At 40.8% G+C, this 21,860-nt stretch overlaps 1 protein-coding gene across 4 annotated transcripts in view; it reads right to left on the bottom strand.

The window, feature by feature from the left end:
• Window positions 1-21,860, bottom strand: part of LOC140482816 (RAC-gamma serine/threonine-protein kinase) — a 457,507-nt gene that overhangs the window by 394,697 nt on the left and 40,950 nt on the right. Inside the window, exon 1 of one of the 4 annotated variants that reach the window (XM_072580472.1) lies at window positions 3,222-3,241. The exons of the other annotated variants lie outside the window; for them this stretch is intronic. The gene's annotated coding sequence lies outside the window, so the exon portion shown is untranslated. Of the gene's footprint in view, window positions 1-3,221; window positions 3,242-21,860 lie in introns of those variants that run through there. 4 annotated transcript variants of the gene reach the window in all.

Genomic DNA, 21,860 nt, shown 5'->3' with positions numbered 1-21,860 from the left:
GTCACAGCTAAAATTAAAATCTTTTTGGAGCTGGAGAGACCAGCTCATAGAGGATTATGTATCGTTATGGGGAGGAAGAGGGGATGCCCCAAGCAAAGGTCACCACAAGGGCCATCCACAGGCCTCAAAAAGTGAAGATGTTGGCAAAGAGTTATGTCTGGTGGCTGGGCTTGGACACAGACTTAGCCACGTTGGTGGGAGACGGCCCATAGTGTCAACAAGGACAATAATTACTGCCAGCAGTTTCCACCTGTCACTGTTAACAGGCCATTTGCTAGGAAAGACTTGCATCACTTCTTAAAATTGAATGGGATTAGTTAGACATATTAGGACAGTCTCATTCCATCCATAATCCAATGGCTGGGAAGAAAGTGATCCAAATTTTAAAGGCTGGAATGAAGAAACAGCCTACAGACTCACTAGATACCAACTCGTCTTGCTTGATTACAGGATCAAAATATCCCATGTTTATCAAGCATGATTTTCCTCGTATAAATCCATTCGATTTTGCCTAGGATCAATTTACACAGTTAAGGTAAATTGTAAATTTTTTATACTGCATAGATTTTTTTTAGTTCAATGTTGGGTATCAGAAATAAGAAATGTACCTTTTTAAGTTACTCGTGAGACTACTAAAAGACAGTTCAGTGAATGTATGATTAAACCGCAAAGAGACACATTTTATTTCTTTAACTTACGATGAGAGATTCATAACAAATTACTATTTGAAAATCTGGGTTCTAAAGTGGACAAAACCATGAATAGCTTTAAGAATAATTTGTATTTCTCTATTGTGTTGGTTAGGGGGTGGAAGGACATCGTTATAGATTCATTTCTGCAAGTAGTACTGTGCTGCTGCAAATGTGTTTACATACACTTAAGTGAGGATTGTTTTTCCTCAAAATATCCCTAACAGCGAACAATGTACTGCTGCTAAAGTGTTTTTTTTAAAAAACTTGTTTCAATGGGGTCCTCTGAAGGTCAGGGAGCGTGCAGGTTTCTTTCAGAGATGTAGGTCAAGAGCAAAAAGGCCGGTAAGCAACAAAGTGCAGTCGCCACAACAGTCAAGGCAGAAGGAAAGTCATAATGAGGGTTTAGAAATTAGTATGAGAAAAGAACCAGAACCAGAAGGCTTTAAGACATCAAACAGGAAGATAAGCATTCGGTGACCTTGTAGGATGAGTTTAAGGAACAGAGTAAGCAAGCTGGTAGCAGTCCATTCAAGGGTTGGAAGAGGAGACATTAAATAAGATAGCACTTAGTGAATGCAACAGTTTGTCAGAAAGTAACCAAACATAGCTGTGCCCAAAGAATAGGGAACTTTGAAGTAGAAATCGGGGACCCCTTACTGAATTTAGTAAACGGGTTGAATCATTATCGCTGATATCTGTAATAAGACTTTTTAAACTACTTCAGTTTTTTGTTTATAAATTTGGATCTCTTGTTAAAATGACCAATGCAAACAAATAAAAACAACTTATGGTCCTTAAAGGAGAATTCAGTTTGGGATCCTACTGTGCAGTAGTACCATCAGCTAAGATCATAAACTGCACACAAGACATTAAGCAATGTTGTGTTATCTGTGGATAATACAGTAGAATATCCACTAGTGGGAGAGCTTGTCTGACAACTTTCTAATGGTTAATATTTAAAAAGAGATGCAGTTGACTGTGATAAATATCCTGCTGGGTTTTATTTGGTACAAAACAAACTGTACAGTACATGGATTCGTCTGGAAATTAATATTGTCAGCTACAGTTTCACTATTTTCTGCATAGGAATCTAGTCTGAAGTCAGTGACAGACCTACTTTAAAACTTGACAGCTTATTTGTATATTGTAAGAAGAAAACTGAGTTTTACAACAGTTACGATAGATAAACCTTACATCAACCTACTGTGGTAGGTTGACCAATTAAGCTTTTTCTATATCTATATATATATATATATATATATATATATAGTTTTATAAAATTTATTGTGAAAATTATCTTTTTGACCTTGCAAAAATATCTATAGCAATTCTACTTGAACTTTTAACAGTCAATGAGTTCTAACACCAGTGTTAAATTAGAAAATAAAAGCTCTCAGAATGATTTTGCAGGACATTGCAAAGTTTCCCCAAATTGAATGCATTATTAGCCATTTTAAAAATGTACTACTTTTTAGAATAAATTATTAATCCGCCACTTTTAAGAGATGAGCCCCTAAGTGAATTTTACTCCCTTTAGCCTAGCAGTAATGCACAAAATCAGACAAATCACTATTTTTAAAAACTTGGTTGAAATTACAGCTGCCTCAGATTGGTTGGGGAGTTCCTTGTGATTTAAGGTCATTACAATTGTGCAACCACTAAATTGCATTTTAATTTACAAGTAGAAATTAAACTCAGAAGCACATATTCTGCAAGCATATCAAACAGCAGGTTCTCTTACCATTGTATGGAGGGGAGAAGAAATGTTCGGACTGTAATCCTGGGACCACTTCTGATGTAGCCAAAGGAACAGACTTCCTTAAAGTATTAACAGAACATCTGCTTCCTGGTGGATCACTAATCATATTTGAGTCAGAAGTCACAGCACAGAAGGCAGCACTTCAGCCCATTGAGTCCACACTGGTTGCAAACAACTACATATCTATTCTAACCCCAGTTTCCAGCATTTGACCTATAGCCTTGTGTGCCTTGGCATCGCAAGTTTACATCTAAATACTACTTAAATGTTTGAGGATTTTTGCCTCTACCACTCTTACAGGCAGTGAGTTCTGATTCCCAACACCTCTGGGTGAAAACATTTTACTCACCATAATTTTAAGACATAGAGGCGCCAGTGCTGGGCCAAGTCAAAAATCGCATGACACCGGGGTATAGTCCAATAAATTTGCATTTGCAGATATGTTCTATTTTGTTCAAAAATCACACGATCTAGTAACAGTCAATGTGGCATTTTATAAATTGCTACTTTGGAAATAAAACCAGTCTGACTGCAGGTCGAGACACACACAGACTCAAAACAAGACCTTACACCTAAAATGCATTACCTGACCGGAGATGTCATTTTTATACTGGTAAGTTATCTTGGTGCAGTGACTTGAAAGAAACTCTGGGATCTAGATATTAAAATCAAAACCTGAATTTCCATTCTTACTGATTAAAGACTTAACAGCCATCTACATTTTTCAGTACATTCGCCTAATTTGCACGACCTTTCGATCTTTTACTTACAAATTCTGTGTCCGATATATTCTGTCTCACTAACTGCTTGAGGAAAGAGATGGGCTCCATAAGCTTGCAGTTTCAAATAGATCTGTTGGAACATAACCCAGTGTTATGCGTTTTTTGACCATGTAACTTTATGCCTCTCAATCACATTTCCCTCAGTCCGTTCCGCTCCAAGGAGAGCAACCCCAGTCCATCCAATCTTCATACGTAAAACTCTCCAGACCAGGAAACATCTTTTTAATCCACTCCAGAGGGATCACAAACCTCCTACAATATGGATTCCAGTACTATACAATACTCTAGCTGCAGCCTAATTTTAAGAAACTTCCAGTATAACTTCCCTGTTCTTTAGCTCTACCCCTCAACTAACAAAAGACAAGTACTCCATATTTCTCAATTATAGCTACGTGATCAATTCTTTACAGTTAAATAATTTACTTGTGTAATAATTTCAAAATGTTCTCTCCAGAAATATACACTGTGATTAAGTCCATCCTTAAGTTGTGACTACATAGCTCTATCAGACAGAACATATCAAAATTTAATCTGCTCAAAACTGTACTTTATTTAAATTCCACAATCACTGAAATCTCCCAATTGAAGTCCAAAAGGTAAAAGTATGGATCCAAGTGGGAGGAGCATTAATAGGCAAAGAGTGGTGGTGGAGGGTTGTTTTTATGATTGGAAGCCTGTGATCAGCTGTGCACCACAGCCATTGGTGCTGGGGCCCTGGTTGTTTAGATTCCTTGCAGTGTGGAAACAAGTCCTTCGGCCCAACAGATCCACGCTGACCCTCCGGAGTAACCCACCCAGACCCATTGCCCTCTGACTAATGCGCTCCACAGACAGTCGCCAGAGGCTGGAATCAAACCTGGGTTCCCTGGTGCTGAGAGGCAGCAGTGTTAACCACTGAGCCACCGTGCTGCCCATGTTTGTTATGTTAATGACTTATTCAAAAAACTTGCATATTTATGTAAGTTTGCAGATGACAAAAATTGGCAGAGCTCACCTTCATTAGCCAGGGCTTAGAATATACGAATAAGGAAGTCTTGTTACAACCTTAGAAAACATTGATTAGCCACAGATAGAATACTGTGTAGTTCTGATTGTTACGCTATTGCAAGAACGTGACTACATTGGAGGGGATGCAGAGGGGATTCACTGGATGTTGCTCAGGATGAAAAGTCTGTTATGAGAAGACTAGGTTTGTTTGACTTCCAGCAGAGGCGGCTCCAGGGGGATCTGATGGGAGGTATACAAAATTATGAGAGGCACAGACAGAATAGATCATGAGAATCTTTATCCTGTGGCAGATGCATCTAAAACCACAAGGCACAAGTTTCAGGTGAGAACACTGAGAAAAACATTTTTTCATTGCGAGGGAAGTAGAAAATGAAACTTGCTGCCCAAGAGTTGTGGAGGCAGGTACTCTCAACGTTTAAGCAGCATTTGGAGGAGCACTCAAAATGCCAGGGCACAGTAGGCTTTCAACCAAGTCCAGGTAAATGGGATCAGTGTAGTTTGATATTTGCTGGTCTCTATGCTGTATGACTAAGTGCAACTCTTTACACGACAGCCAATTCAGCTGGTAATACAAATTGTAAGAATAAATCCACAAACAAGTTAAAAAACCTTATGACTTGTTCCTACACTGCCTACATTGAACCATAAAACCTCCTGGGGAGGCAAAGACCTAGTGATGTTAGCACGAGACGCAATGCGGACATCTTCTACAAACCCACCAACTCCCGCAGGTACTTGGATTACATCTCCTCCCACCCTGCCTCCTGCAAAAACACTACCCCTTATTCCCAATTCCTCTGCCACATCTGCTCCCAGGAATTCCAATTCCAGCACATACCAAATGGCATCCTTCAAAGATTGCAATTTTCCCTCCCATGATGCCCTCCAGCACATCTCATCCATATCCCACGCCATTGCCCTTGAAACACCCTCCAACTGTAACAAGTAGGCCCTAGAGAACATCTCCAGGACCCGTGCAGGAACCAACTCCACTGCCCTGTGGCCAAACACTAACTCCCCCTCCCCAAAAGTCATGCAGGTCCTCAGCCACCTCCAACCGCCAAACCTTTACTACCCAGCATCTGGAGGAACACCTCATCTTCTGCCTTGGGACCCTCCAACCACACTGAATAAATATCGAATTCACTAGTTGTCATTCCCCTCCCCCACCTTATCCCAGATCCAACCTTCCAACTCAGCACCGCACTCTTGACTTGTCCTACCTGGTCATCTTCCTTCCCACCCATCCACTCCACCCTCCTCCCCAACCCCCACATAAAATTTACCTATTGCATTCTCAGCCACCTTATCGCACACCGCTCCCCCGCAGCCCCACCCACCTCCCATTTGTGCCTCAGCCCCTTGACCCAAAAGCCTCATTCCTGATGAAGAGCTTATGCTCGAAATGTCAATTCTCCTGCCCCTCAGGTGCTGCCTGACTTGCTGCGCTTTTCCAGTACCACTCTTGACTACTGATCCAGAGTCAGGTAATTTTCTGGGACCTGGATTCAAATCCCATCATGGCAGATGGAATTTAAATCTAATAAAAAATCTGGAATTAGTGCAATGGTGATGACCATAAAATCATTGTGATTGTCATGTCAGCAAGAGGACACCTACTGAATTTGTTTTGTTACCCAGAAGGATGTTCTTTTCTTCCTTGGATGGTAGTAAGGACTTCAATAATCAGAATATAATTTTTGCTTAATATCTTAATTGGCTACAGATTTATTACTGCTGAGCTGTAGGTGAAGTGTCACAAGCTTTCACTTATACAACTTTGGAGCTCTGCAAGTGCAGCCAAGATTTTACTATGGATAGCAAAACAAATTCCATGGATTAGAGTCGCTATCAGCTTTATATTTCCAGTAAGTGTATTCCTCAGCTCATTTCTTCACCATCCCATCTCTGAAAGGCAGGTCTCAGAGGGCAGAAATGCCAATTTGGAGTCTACAGAGTTCACAATGCAATTACAAAGTTTGTAGGTAATCTCAAGTTACTGTCCAGCAAATGTTCTAAGTGTAAGTTGCAAAATTTAGAGAGCTTTTGTTCTTTTACCACAGGAATAAGAGGTCCCAAGGATATGGCATCCCATCAGGAGAAAATGGACAGCCTATTTGAGCACACTGAGGCACAACCCATTTCAATCCAACAGTAGAGTTTTTTTTAAGAAAAAGAGAGTGTTCTTATGGGTAACTTTACTAGTCATCTTGTCAAGGACAGAGGAGCTCTCACTGAGCTGCTTCAGCAAGTTATTTTTCTCCAGCAGCTAAAACAAACTATCTCCGTTCAGTTTAAAGCCTTGGTGAGATCAATGGAGTCAGATGTAGTCGTCACCTTCATTCATTATTTCTTTTGCGGTTGCCAAACTGAAAACATATGTCTAATGTAGCTTTTGCAGTTCTGAAACCACAGGATTCAGGATAGATGCAGTCAGCCGGGATTCTGCAGTTAAAAGGGTAACTCAAATATAATTTCCATGACACTCAGCAGGAAGATACCTCAAAATCTGCATACACCCCCACCCCCAAACTATATAGGCCTACAGAGTTAGCATCACACATTCTGAAGTACTGTCCCCTCCCTCCAGCCAAGATAGAAACAATCATGCTGAGGCAGCAAAAATGCCACTTTCTATGTTGATGAGTTCAGATAGAATCACATTAGCATTTGCAGCATTATCTATGGCAATCAAATCAAAAGCTTTGCTAAGCTCTTCTACTATAGGTAAGATATCCAGTTTAGTCATAGGAGACAGGCTCTTAATGGTGTCGAGAGCTTCTTTGGTTACAGTGCTCTCGGAAAGCAATTCAAGGCAGTGTTGTACCCAATCAAATATGATCCTGGCCGATACTAATATCGGCCGTGAAAGATCCCAAAGTGCAATCTGGCTTGATAGACCTCAATTTTTTTATATATACTGAAGCCACAGAGATCAGTTACTCATCACATTCACAAGAGTCTGCCAATATACTTCCAACAACAGAATGTAAGCTTTACTAAACAAAGAGAAAACTTGGACTATAAAGACCAGACCCAAAAAAAAGGTGGAGGGGGACGTATGGAAGCTCAGGACAAACGTTTTTAAAATAAGTCGATTTGCTCTGCTGACCTTTAGCAAATTTGATGTCCTGAGGCTAGGGTGGGATGCCTCTGATTTGCAGGAAGATTGTAAGGAAATCACATTCCCATCACTTGGCATTCAAAGCCATTTGTGTGGCCATGTCCTAGCTATTCAAAAGCCATGTGATACAGGGCAAAAGGCAAGACCTTTAATCAATTGAGGCCTGTTTCAGACATTAACTTAGTTTGGTTTCAAGAGTCCCATTCACTCTTTTCACTATTCCTGCCGTCTGAGGGTGGTCAGTGCAATGGAATTGCTGCTGGATTTGCAGCACTTCACATAGCTTGTTGATTTTCCCCTACAAAGTGGGGGCCATTGTCTGAACTAAGCTGTTGAGGTACTCCAAACCTCAATGATCTCTGTCACGAGTAATTTTACCACTGTTGAGGCTTTATTTGTGGTCAGAAAGGCTTTGATCCATCTACTAAATCTGTCCATAATAACAAGACAATGCTTACAACAACGTACGCATGGCAGTTCAATGAAATCAAGCTGGATACATTGCACTGACCACCCTCAGACGGCAGGAATAGTGAAAAGAGTGAATGGGACTCTTGAAACCAAACTAAGTTAATGTCTGAAACAGGCCTCAATTGATTAAAGGTCTTGCCTTTTGCCCTGTATCACATGAGGATTACCCCACACTCTACCACTGGCCTATCGGCAGCTGAAATAATTTATGGCTGACCCAGTAGGACCCCTTGGGATGCAAATGCAGGCACACCCACCCATGTAGACTTAAATATTCTGGGACAGGAAATGCAGAGATACTTTCAGCAGCTAACGTATCCCTAAAGTTTCTCCACTCACAGGTAAAGTACCCTTTTGGAACACTGTTGGATCAAGATTCAGGTGATCACAGTGAGCCCCCCAGACTACAAACAGGAGTACTCGTGCTAATCAAAGACTGGGATTGCCCCAAGCTCGGACACAGGTGGAAAGGAACGATCCAGGTGCTCCTGCAGAAGCCAACAGCAGTCAACGTCCAAGGCCAGAGTTGCTGACCCCACCTGAGTGACTGTAAATGATGGGCCCCTCAGATGGCCTAAAGACTACATCTGCAATCTCTGGTATCATGGCCACCATCACAGTATTAAGCCTAGAGAATAAATGTTTTAAGACTGATCTACTTTTGAATGGTAATCAAATTGTGTTACCCACTTGCCCAGTCAGTAGAGGCGTTATTTGTAGCCATTCCTGGGCTGTGCCGACACTTTGGTTCCCACAAATACCTCGTGCCCAAAACCAATGCACTTGCAGGCATTGCTAGGTGATGAACGGAATGTTCACCTGCAGACATGACAAGGAAATGTGCTTAAATGTTACTGCAGAAAGGCAGTTCATTCGTGGGCATTGCAACGGAAACCATGTGAGCTTGGCCTTTTGGTCATATCCTTTTGATTACCAACTGATCGGATCAGGAGAAGACTCCAGTCAAGAGAGAAACTGGAGATATAAACAGTTCACAACCGCCAATAACGCAGCGATGAAATGCTACCGGGTCAAAAGAGCGTTTGCATTCCTTCTCAACAGGACCTTTACTATGACCACCCTGACTCTCCCCATCCTGTCCACTGTAGGAACAGTAGAACTCCTCACTGTCCCATTACCACAGAATAGTAACCAGAGCTATTAATCTGGAGTTGTGCAAATTGAAAGGACCCAGTCACTCTAGGCTCTTCTCTTGGCTACCGGTTCCTGGGGGCACTGTACCTCAGAGGGTCAATGGGAACGATGACAGCAAAGAACCAAAATTACCTCATTTGTAGGTTAACCATCATGAGAACCAGTAGTGAGGGGATTGGAAACAGTTAAATCAGGAATTGGAGGAGTTAAAGCTCTACAGACAACAAACCAGATATGCGGTAGACTATGGGCCCAGTGAGGTGGGGGAGGGGGGGGATGGTGGGCAAAGAGATGTATACAATAGTGAGGGACAAATGCATCACCCAGGTTACAGACGAGTCATACAATATAACCAGTGCTAGTCTATTCAGAACCAATAAGATAAGTTTTAGATATGGCCCTACAAACAGAAATGGTTGACTGGGATGGCTACTGGAGCTCCTGGGGATCGTATCTATTGCATGGGCTACTGATTTTTGTTATAATCATTGTATGCTGTGTCAATAACTTAAGTACTGGCTGTAAGATTCTTATGAATAAATTGGTAGCACCTTTGTCATCCCCTATCTGGGTGGCTATCGTGGAATGATAAGGAAGGAACGAGATATTAAAGAGCGATTTGCTCTGCTGACCTTTAGGAAATTTAATGTCCTAAGGCTAGGGTGGGATGCCTCTGATTTGCAGGAAGATTGTAAGGAAATCACACTCCCATCTCTTGGCATTCGTATGGCCATGTCCTAGTTATTCAAAAGTCATTTACATTTTTATCCCCTATTCAGAGATCATAAGAACATTACAGTTGGAATTTGACTACTCCCCTATATTTACAAAAAACTATTTGCAACAGATTTGACCATTAAAGGGATGATTGGCATTACACTGTTTCTGGAGGTGAAGTCATCACTGCATTGCATCTTGAATGGCATGTGACTGTGGTTGTCTTACAGGCATTTCTAACTGTGACATAAAGATTTTGTATAAAGTAAGAACTGTTTCCTTTGTTCGGAGAGAACTTCTGACACGACCCTGTAAGCCCTGCGAGTTGTGTTAAAGGTTCCTCCAGAAAGTTTGTACTGAACTGTGCTTAATAAAGTTTGGTTGTTAGTCACAGAAGCTGGCATGTTGCAGTTGCATCTAGTACGCAAGAACCTCAGGAAAAAGAACTTAACACCAGCAAAAAGGATTCAAATGGAGACTATTGTTTTTATTCCAATAATATCCTCAAGCATCAAACCAGAGGAAAGACTCGCCACCCTCTCCGTAATAAGGCTGTTTGTAAATGCTGGCACAGTAACATGTTTTCTTTCTGCTGAATACCTGCACATTCGCTAGGTGGGAACAGCCCTTAGAAAACTTTATACAGATCACCGGATGCCCAGATGTCAAGGTCCGCCTCACAATTTTCCTACCAGTCCAAAAGTCAAGTCACTGGGTTGGTTGAAGGTGGTTCTGGAAAGATGACAGTTAGACATCCCTCCATCTTTGGGGTCATCTCCAAATATTTCTGGGTTGACTTTTAATGGCCTCCAACATTCCACAAACAGTGGAGCTATATCCATTACTGGATGCTTGCTGTAGGAGTGCAAAGGTGAGTCCACACGAGGACTTACACATTGCACTAACTATAAGCCAAACCTCCTCGAATCTTCAATGAAGCTTAAACACAAGGACCCCATAATCAGTCACATCTCAGTTGCGAAAGCCCCTACATGAGTCAGAACATAAAAATCACAACTGACACTGCTGTGCAGTACTCAGGGAGGCTACAGTACTGAAGGTATTGTCTTGCGTTTAATATGTCAAATGATATCTGTGGAGTGTGGCTGAAGAGAATTAACACACTTTTGAGAGCTACTTTGCTTCTCATTTTCCACCCACACTGCTGATTAGTGGTAATATTTCCACACTTTCCATTGACAGGTCTTGATTTGTCTCCTTTCATGGTGACTTAATCTAATACAACCAAAGCTAAATCATTAACTCTTGCAGTTTAAAGAAAAAAAGTGAAAGTAATGACAACCTTGTTGTTTTGTTGAAAGCTACACTGTGCGTCAATATACTAATGCCAAATATGTAGCTAAAATTAAATACTGGATACTAGTTTTTTTTAAACTTTTCTATAAGTACAATAATTTGTAAGCATCTTTACAATTTTCTTTACATATAAAATACTGGTTTTGAAATGCTAACAGTTCTGTTCCTGTGTATTATACATGTATCTATGGTCCATTTTTGTCAATGTAGCCTCAAAGGAAAAGAAACCAAGCAATGGTCCAAAACACAACGTTTGGTTTTGACAGTTAGTGCCATGATTTGTATCAGAATACTGGTGCTTTTTTCACTAATTACACAGCCTGTTTCTGGAAACTGCCAATTTTATGAATATTTATTTTCAACAATCTTTTGCTTTGTTTCATCCTAAGGTATTGCTTAAGTTTTAAAGTATTCCCAGTGGCTATTCATGATTTGATTGCTAATTAGCATACTCCCACAGGTACCAGACACCCCTCTAACTAAAAGGGTATGGTAGGGTCGAACAACTGTCTAGACCACAATATTTGACAAGGATGACAGATCTGAAGCCAGCAGCCATCTATGAAAAGATACTTTACTGAAACAGGAATTCATTCACCAGGCTGTACTTAAAATTCAGGCCAGCATTGACAGACTTGCTGCCAGGTTCCTTACAACTTTCCACCTAATCAAAGTCCAAAGATGTGCAGGTCAGGTGAATTGGCCATGCTAAATTGCCCGTAGTATTAGGTTAGGGGTATGGGTGGGTTGCGCTTCGGCGGGGCGGTGTGGACTTGTTGGGCCGAAGGGCCTGTTTCCACACTGTAAGTAATTTAATCTAATCTAATCTAAAAGCACTTCATAAACATACTCAGGGGGATCTGGGAAGGGTGAAGTGAGGCTGACAGTACTGGCCAAAGACTGAACTCAAGCACATCATACCTAGAGAGTTTTGAGAATAACACCACAGGAAATGACATCACCAACACAAAGAAACCCAAACACAAATAGAAAAGCAGGAATCAGGAACAGTGCTACACCTAGAGGCCCACTGAAGATGTTACCTAGTAGGGTGATGGAATGTCTGGAAATGAACCTTCCAGCTCAGCAAGCGAACTTACATCCAGAACATCGTACCTTGCCAGGGCTAAGGCAAAATACAATGGAGAAAGAGAGTGTACTGCAGATGCTGAGGATCAGAGTTGATGAGTGTGGTGCTGGAAAGGCATAGCCAGTCAGGCTGCATCCAAGGAGGAGAATTGACATTTCAGGCATAAGCCGCTCATCAAAACCAAACTAATTAGGTTAAATATGTGACAGGCATTGAATAATATAGACTAGTGAAACAGAGAAGAAAATCTACAGATAAACTCTGACCAATAATGATAAATATCTGATCATAGGCCAGAGAATAGAAAGCATGAAAGGGAAAGGAATCTTACATTTGATCACCATTTCCAGACACAGCAGGAAAGCAAAAAATTGAAACTGAAAACTCTTGAAATCCAAAGCAAGTTTGCAGCATCCATGAGAAGAGTAACAGAGCAATGTTGCAGGGCAATTAGCTTTCATGGAGTGACAGGTTTTAAAGGTGACAAAGGAATCTTGAATTGTTGCGGTACATCTTACAGGTAGTACATACTTCTGTTTGTGCACCGAGAGTGGAGTGTGGTAATGCTTTAAAGTGGTACATCATGTACTGACTAAATGGACTGCTTTGCCACAAAGTGTCAAGCACATATCCAAGTCTCAGTGGACAGTATTCTATTGCACTCCTGACTTGTGCCTTGTAAAAGAATAATGAAGGCTGTTTACACAGTGCTAAAATCACTCACCACAGAATTCAGAGCCATTTGATCTGTTTGTGCAGTCATATTTATATATGTCTAGCCAATTACTTTTTTTCTGGTCAATGACAACCCTCAAGATGTTGATGGTAGGGGATTCAGTTATGACTGTTTTTCAATGTCAAAAGGAGATGATTAGATCCGCTTTTAAGATGGCACTTCATTTTTGTGGCTTGAATGTTATATACCACTTATCAGTCCAAGCCGGACATTGTCACATCCAAATGCTTGCAAGCAGAAAGAGTTTCAAATCACAGAAGCTGTCAACACAAAGGCGTTGGAATTAAGATCATTAATAAAACATCTGAAAAGCCCACCTACAAGTGTGTCATAACATATTTGAACAGGTTGATTAGAAAGTCTCCAGGCTGAGGAGAATCTGTAGTAGATAGGATTTCAACCACGGAATGTCCCTTCCACCCTCTCCATTGGCAGTTTTTACAATGGGGCCCTCCTAACTTCAGCTTTGCAGGGGTTCCTTGAAGTCATGCAAAGACATATGCTGCCTTGACATCGCACTCACTTCAGCTCTAGAACTTCCCCATTTTTGGGCCAAAGCTCTAATGCAGCACCACCCACAGTATTTACAAGCAGCTTATTGTGAAGTACTGCCCGATAGTGCTAATGATAACACCTTCCATCATCTTACACTTGCTTGAACATTGACCAAATGGACAATAATTGGTCAAACCAGATTTGTTCTGCTTTTCTTCAGTGGATGGAGCATAGTGGGCAGTTTTCCACATCATGAACAGTTGGCAATAATGTAGTAGTTCTGGAACCAACATGACTAGTTCTGATACTCAGCTCTTCGACAGCACAGGCAGCTTTGTAGTATCCAATTCCTTCAGCGTTTTCTTAGATTGAATTCACGCCATCTGATTTTATGATGTATTAATGATGCTGGGGTTTTCAGACAGAAGCAATGATGGATCTTAGAATACAGACATTCAGCTGAAGATGGCTGAAAATCCTTCAACCTCTTTTGCAATATCTTCCACGGCTTTTTCATCACTGAAGGTGGGATGTTCGTAGAGTCCCCACTTCCAATTAATTGTTCAACACCATTTAAGACTGGATATGACAGTAATGAGAGCTTTGATCTAATCCATTGAATTTGGGATTGCTTAGCTCCTCCTGTAGCATGCTGCTTCCATATTTAACACATATGCCCTTTGCTATACCTTCACCTTGTTTTTAGGTAGGCCTGGTGCTGCTCCTGGCTTGCACCTCACATCAAAATAGGAATTGACCCTGGTTTAAAAGGTAACGATAGAGGGAGACCATCAAGCAACAAGTTTACAGACTATGCTAGAATAGGATTCCACCTAGAATAGAAAGCTAGGAAAGTGATGTTGGACCCCTTGCTGAAATATTTGTATCATTGATAGTCACAGGTGAGAAGACTGGAAATTGGCTAAGCTTTAAGAAAGATGGGAAGGAAAAGCCAGGAATTATAGACGGGTGAGCCTGACATCAGTGGTGGGCCAGTTGAAGGGAATCCTGAGGGACAGGATTTACATGCCTTTGGAAAGGCAAGGATTTAGTGGGGATAGTCAACATGGCTTTGTGCATAGGAAACCATGTCTCACAAACTTGATTTTTTTTTTGTAGTAACAAAAAGGATTCATGAGGGAAGAGCAATGGATGTTATCTATATGGACTTCAGTAAGGCATTTAACAAGGCTCCTCATGGTACACTGGTTAGCAATATTCAATCACATGGAAAACACAAGGAGAACTAGCCATTTGGATACAGAACTGACTCAAAAGGTAGAAGACAGAGGGTGGTGATGGAGGGCTGTTTTTCAGCCTGGAGGCCTGTGACCAGTAGTGTACAAGGATCAGTGCTGAGTCCACTGGTTTTCGTCATTTATAAATTATTTGGATGTGAACATAGGAGGTAGAAGATTTACAGATGACACCAATATTGGAGGTGTAGTGAAGAGCGAAGGTGAGCTCAAATTACAATAGGATCTTGATCAGATGGGCCAATGGGTTGAGGGGTAGAAGATGGAGTTAAATTTAGATAAATGAGGGGCTGCATTTTGGAAAGGCAAATCAGTGCAGGACTTGTACACTTAATGGTAAGGTCCTGGGGAGCATTCCTGAAGAAATAAGAGTGCAGGTTCATAGTTCATCAAAAGTTGAGTCTCAGGTACATGGGATAATGAAGGCAGCGTTTGGTATGCTTACCTTTACTGGTCAGAGCATTGAGTATAGGAGTTGGGCGGTCATGTTACCGCTGTACAGGACGTTGATTAGACCACTTTAGGAATATTATGTGTAATTCTGGTCTCCCTCCTCTCGGAAGGATGCTGAGACTTGAAATGATTCAGAAATAATTTACAAGGATGCTGCCAGGGTTGGAGGATTTGAGCTATTAGGAGGCTGAATAGGCTGGGGCTGTTTTCCCTGAAGGGGAGGTTGAGGATCTTATAAAGGTTTATAAAATCATGAGCAGCATGGATGGGGTCAATTGTTAAGGTCTTTTCCCTGGGTGAGTCCAGAACTAGAGGGATAGGTTTAGGGTGAGGGGGAAAAAGGCATAACTGTTTTACGCAAGGGTAGAACATGCATGACTGAGCTACTAGAAGGAAGGAGTGGACCCTAGTACAATTGCAACATTTAAAAGGCATCTGCAGGGTATATGAATAGCAAGGGTTGAAAGAGATATCGGCCAAGTGCTGGCAAATGTGACTAAATTAGGTTAGGATATCTGCATGGCCAAATTGGACCAAAGGGTCTGTTACATGCTGTACATCTCAATGAATTTGACTGTTACTAGTGGCCCACAGCATGGTGTGGATATGTCCAAACTGTGCTCTCTGTTCTAAATCTACTTCATTTGACATGGTGGTATTGCCACACCACACAATACAGTATGTCCAAGTATGATGGTGGGATTTCATTTCCATTCAGTGGTCACTCCTACCAATTCTATCACAGACAGGTAGATCTGTAATATATAATGTGAAAGGGTGACATCAAGCAGGTTCATCCTCTTCTGGGTTCCCTTAAACCCCAGGAGATGAAAAATGCCATGAAAAAAAAATCTGGGATATGCAAGATATTGGAGTTGAGGTTAAACACAGATCAGGAATAAGTGAGGACTGATGCTGGAGATCAGAGTCAAGAGCATGGTACTGGAAAAGCACAGCAGGTCAAGCAGCATCCAAGGAGCAGGAGGCTATCTTTCAGGCATAAGCACTTCATCAGGAATCTGCTCCCTTAAACACAGATCAGCCAGCTCGAAGGGTCAATTGGCCTACTTTCATTCCTTGTTCATCAAGTCTGATATGTGCATCCTTCAGACCTTAGTCAGTAATGGTGCTACTCAGTGACTTTTGGTTGTGGATGAGCAGTCTCCAGAGTACATCCTGTACCCACTCTACTTTTGATGCACCTTCCAAGTGTTATTCTCCATAAAAGGAGTAATGGTCCGTCAGACAGCACAATTTCGAAGATAAATAGCAAGTATCTTTCTTCCTGTTTGCAAATGCCATGATATATCATTAGGTACAGAGTTGGTGTCAAATATTCCTCGAGCAATACCTGCTCAAATGTACACCAACATGTTGTCACCTCTGATGGGTCCCTTCTGCCAGTGAAACAGGGATGATGAATGGGCACCTTGGATGTTGGGTATGATTTGGCAAATACGATTATATCAGGTTTTTTTACTAGAATAATATTAGGAGACAGCATTCCCAATTTTGGTTCAAATTTCCAAGATAGTAGGATGTTGTAGGACAAGTGGGTATGATGTGCCTTTGTCATATCTGCCACCTAGGTCAATGCTGGCTGACTGGTCAGGTTTTCACAGAATTACAAGTGTTACAATGAAGAACAATGCCAAATCAGCTGAGTATCTACAGTACACAGCTCTGAAAATGAGTTTTATGACAGCACCATTCTCTTGCCTTTTCCTCAAATCTCAGCACATAACTTTGAATAGAAACAATCACCAAATGCTCTTTTGAATGCCTCAACTGAACCTGTGTCCACCATACTTAAAGTGTGACTCAAAACTTGTGAAAACATTTTCTCATACCACATTTGCTATATTTATAAATCACTAAGTCGGAGCCATCTCAAGTGGAACAGTTTCTCCTTATTCTATCCAGCCCTCTTATAATATTGAAAACTGTCAGGTCTTTTCTTAACCTTCTCTTCAAGGAGACTGGTCCCAATACCATCAATGTATCCTTGTAATTGAAGTTTCTCATCCCTGCAAATCTCTTTTGCTCTGTGTGAGCATCTTATGTTTAATGTGGTGCCCAGAAATGTACACAATACTCCAGCTGAGATCTAACAGGTGATTCCTATATAATTTTAGCATCACCTTACTCTTATACTCTACACCTCTTAAAAGCAACCCAGAATACTGAAAGCTTTATTAACTGCTCTCTCCACCCATTCTGCCACCTTCTGTGCAATTTTCACCCAGGCCCTTCTGTTGCAGCAACAGCTTTAGAATTGTACACTTTATGTTGTACAGTCTGTCCATGTTCTTCCTACCGAAATGTATCACCTCTCACTTCTCTCCATTGAATTTCATCTGCTGTCTTCCCATTCTACTAACGTATCTACATACTTTTGATATCCTCAAAATTTACAACACAAGTTTATACACATGGAGGTTCATACACTTTAACGGTTGCAGAATAAGTTGATACAGCATGAAAATATATAAATATCCATGCTAGGCATAGCAAGTGTACAGAAGCAGTAAAATTATGTTATAACTTTTATAAATCACTGGTTAGGCCTCAGATGAGTTGCCAATTCAAGAATGATATCAAGGCCTTAACAGTACAAAGATTTACTAGTATGGTTACAAAGTTGAGGCATTTCGTGTGTGTAGCAAGATTTGATCAAGGGTGGTCAAAATTATGAAAGATTTCAATTGAGTAAAACAGAACAGTTTCCACTGGCAGAATAGTCAATGACCATTGGAAAAAGTGTTGAAGAATTAAAGAGACAAGGATAAGCCACTTTAATCGAGGAAGTGGTTACTATCTGAAATGCTTTGCCTGAAAAACAGGTGTTAAACAAAGTTCAAAACTTTAAAAAGCAACTGCATATACACTTAAGGACATAGAGGTATAAGGAAAGGAGCAAACAGAGCCAATTTAAAGGTTAGCAAGGTTAGATCACATGGAATACAGGGAGAACTAGCCAGGTGGATACAAAATTGGTATGAAGGTAGGAAACAGTGGTGGTGATAAAGGGTTGCTTTTTGGACTGGAGGCCTATGACTAGGAAAAAAACAGATATAATCGTATTTACCAAATCATACCCAACATCCAAGGACTGGTGCTGGATTTGCTGCTTTGTCATTTATATAAATGATTTGGATGTGAATACAGGAGGCATGATTATAAGTTTGCAGTGGACACCAAAATAGGTGGTGCAGCGGACAGTGAAGATCTCAGTCAAAAACAGAACCTTGATCAGATGAGCCAATGGGCTGAGTAATGGTAAATGAAGTTTAATTATAAGAAATGAGGTAAAGTTTGGTAAAGGTAGGACTTGTACACTTAAATGGTAAGGTCATTTGAAGTTTTGCTGCACAAAGAGACTTTGAGGTGCAGGTTCATAGTTGATTGAAAGCAGAATCACATGTAGACAGTGTAGTGATAGCAGCATTTAGTGCACTGAGTATAGGGGTTGGAGATCATGTTGTGGCTGTACAGGACATTGAATAGGCCACTTTTGGCATTCTGTATTTAATTCTGGTCACCCTGTTACAGGAAGATGTTGTGAACCTTGAAAGGGTTCAGAAAAGATATACGAGGATATTGCCACGGTTGCAGGGTTTGAGCAAAAAGGGAAAGTAGGGTGGGGTTAATTTCCCTCAAGCACCAGAGGCTGACAAGCGGATCTTGTAGAAGTTTACAAAGTCATGAGTGGCATGGATGGGGTAAATATTCAAGCTCTTTTCTCCAACGTAGGGCAGTCCAAAACCAGAGGGCATAGGTTTAAGGTGAAAGGGGAAAGTTTGAGAGAGACCAGAGGGGCAACTTTTTCAAGTGGAGGATAGTGGGATATGGAATGATCTGGAGGAGAAGGCTGATACAATGACAATATTTAAAAGGCATCTGGATGGTATATGAATAGGAAAGGTCTGGAGGGATAAGGGCCAAATGCTGACAAGTGGGACTAGACTAATTTAGAATATCTGATTGGCGTGGACAAGTTGGACTGAAGAGTCAGTTTCTGTGCTGTACATCTCTGACTCTACAACTGGATGGCTGTTCTGGATAGCCCCCTCCCTGCTCCACATTCCTGATTAAGGACTTACGTCTGAAACACCAACTCTCCCTGCTCGTAAGATCCTGCCTAATCTGAGCTTTTTCCGGAGCGACAACTTTTGACTCTGACCCTCCAGTATCTGAGGTCCTCATTTTGTCCTAGCTTTTTGGAGACCTGTCACAGGTACTAAGGGCAAACAGCATTCTTGCTGTACAATGATAATATTACAAAATATTCTCAATGGAAGAATCAAGGGGTGGTGGATAGATGGATCTCAATATCATATGGACGTAGAAAAGGAAGGGACCAAGAACAGATCCTTGTGAAACTGGAAATACAATATCGACAAAGTGGAACCATTGCTTCAAGAGCTTTTGCTACATAAGACTGCAAACAAGGACAGCCTATAGAAAGGGACAAGGAAAATAGCACGGGTGACTGGGATAATGAAAAGTAGTGAGCACACAAAACAGCACATCACAAGAGTTATATAGCAGGCCATAGTGACTTTGATCAGGGCCAATTCTATGCCTTGGCACGGGTAGAAACCAGATAGGAGATTTTCAGACATCATTGTATTTTATATTCAGTTCAAAGTGAGTGAGCGTGTGTGGAAAGGGAAGAAGTGGATCAAAGAATTTGCGTTATTCAAAAAAGTGAGGGCATGAAAGCAGAGCTTGCAAAGGTGAATTGGCACATTAGATAGGTGACTTGATATATTCCAATAAGGAAAAAAGATCAAGGGACAAACACATGATCCATGGTGCACTAGTGACATTAAAGGCTCTGGATGTAGGTTTGCTCACTGAGCTGGAATGTTCATTTCCAGATGTTTTGCCACCCTCTAGGTAATATCTTCAGTGGGCCTCCGGGCAAAGCACTGCTGATAATTCCTGCATTCTATGTTTAGGTTTCTTTGGGTTGGTGATGTCGTTTCCTGTTTTATCTCAGGGGGCGATAGCTGAGGTCTAACCTGATATGTTTCTTGACAGAGTTCCGGTTGGAGTGCCATGCCTCTAGGAATTCTCGTGCATGTCTGTTTAGCTTGTCCTAGGATGGATGTGTTGTCCCAGGTGAAGTGGTGTCCTTCCTGGTCTGTATGCAAGGATACTAATGAGAGGGTCATGTCATACTACGGCTAGGTGATGTTCATGTAGCCTGGTGGCTAGTTTTCTGCTTGTTTGTCCAGTGTAGCATTTGTTACAGTTCTTGCACGAAATTTTGTAAATGACATTAGTTTTGCTTGTTGTCCGTATGGGGTCTTTCAGGTTCATTAGCTGCTGTTTTATTGTGTTGGTGGGTTTGTGGCCTGCCATGATGCCAAGGGGTCTAATAGTCTGGCAGTCATTTCAGAGAGGTCTTTGATGTAGGGGAGAGTGGTACATTAAAGGTAGCATCAAAAATGAAAAGCAGCATGTTAATGTATAAAAATAGATGACAGGTCAGAAGATTGGAGAGAATATAGAAACAGCAACAAATAACCCCAAAAATAAACGATAAAGTGGGAATACGTATAGAGAAAGCTAGACAAAGAGATTAAGAGTCAGTAAAAGTTCCTAATATTGGGGGGGGGGTAACAAAATGAGTCTTAAAAAAAAGAGACTTGAGAATTAATACTAGAAAAGATGGAATTAACAAATTAATTGAATGGGTATTTTGCATCAGTCTTCACTATAGGAGGAAGAAAAATCACATGATAAATCATGAAATGAAAGAAGGGAAGAACTTGAAAATACCAAATCATTAAAGTGACACCAAGTAAGCTGCTAGAGCTGTGGGCTGATAAGTGCACGATCCATATGGATGACATCCTAGGATTTTAGAATAAGTGGTTCATGCTATAGCTGTTGCATCGATTTTAAATTTCCTGAAATTCTTGATATGGGAATAGGGAGATAGCCAACGTAACCCCTTTATTCAAAAAAGGGAGACAGAAAACAGAAACAACAGGCCAATTAATTTCACATTAAGTTTTAGGCAAAAAAGTTATTATTGTACAAGTTATATCATGACACTTTGATAAGTTCAAGATAGCTAGGCAGAGTCAATATAATTTTCAGGAAGCAAAATAAGTGTGTCACCAATCTACTGTAGTTCTTGCAGCAAGTGACATGATTTTTATAAAGGGAATCCAATGAATGTACCATACCTACATTTCCAAAAACCATTTCATTCAATCCCACAAAAGGCAATTGCTGAAACAAAAGTGCATGGTGTAGGAGGTAGCATGGATATAGAACAGCTTGCTAACAGGAAGCAGAGAGCAACATCAATTAGACTTTTTCAGGTGGTAATGTAACAAATGGTGTGCCATAGAAATTTGTGCTGCAACTTGAACTGTTCACAATTTTATATAAGTGACTTAGATGAACTCATTTATGATTGTATTATCAGTAAATTTGGCAAAGATAGCAAAGTAAGTTGTGATGAGGACATAAGTGCACTGCAAAGCAATATAAATAAAGATCCATGAGACAGCAAGGATGTGGCAAACAGAACAAAATTTCAGAAATTTTGAAATTGTCCATTCTGCAGGAAGAATAAACATTATCTAAATGGTGGGAGATTGCAGAGGACTATGCAAGCATAAAATTTAATGATGAAAGTTAATGGAGTGGTATCATTTATCATAAAAGGACAACAATACTTTGTTTAAAGTAGTTTGGCCAACTGTATATCTCCTGGAATATCGGTGTTACACATGCTTAAAACAACTAGCAGGGGGATCTAAGATGGCGGCAATCTGAGAAG

This window comes from Chiloscyllium punctatum, chromosome 11 (assembly GCF_047496795.1).
Source record: "Chiloscyllium punctatum isolate Juve2018m chromosome 11, sChiPun1.3, whole genome shotgun sequence".
Lineage (NCBI taxonomy): Eukaryota > Metazoa > Chordata > Chondrichthyes > Orectolobiformes > Hemiscylliidae > Chiloscyllium > Chiloscyllium punctatum.
This window is presented reverse-complemented; position numbering and strand designations above follow the sequence as displayed.